Source organism: Pterocles gutturalis, unplaced genomic scaffold (assembly GCF_000699245.1).
Source record: "Pterocles gutturalis isolate BGI_N339 unplaced genomic scaffold, ASM69924v1 scaffold25295, whole genome shotgun sequence".
Lineage (NCBI taxonomy): Eukaryota > Metazoa > Chordata > Aves > Pterocliformes > Pteroclidae > Pterocles > Pterocles gutturalis.
The window spans coordinates 1-265 of record NW_010144053.1 but is presented as its reverse complement, the minus strand read 5'-3'; positions in this window follow the sequence as shown (position 1 = coordinate 265).

Below are 265 nucleotides of genomic sequence, written 5' to 3'. Positions count from 1 at the left end.
GCAGCCAGGCGACAGGGGCAGTGGGAAATGTCCACAGTGTGGGCAGCAGAACAACAGGACGGTGGGAAGTGGTCGTGGGTGGGCAAGAGAAGTCAGGGAAGAAGATGGTCCTGCTCTTGAGGCCAAATCCGAGAAGTGCCTGTCACAACATGCCTGCTTCTCGTCCCGCATCCGTGTTTGGCAGCCTGGATGGGGCAGGGGCGTGGGGAGAGCACAGAAGTGCCCAGCCTGGAAAATGAGAGACCTCCCCACCTCCCCAGAGGCG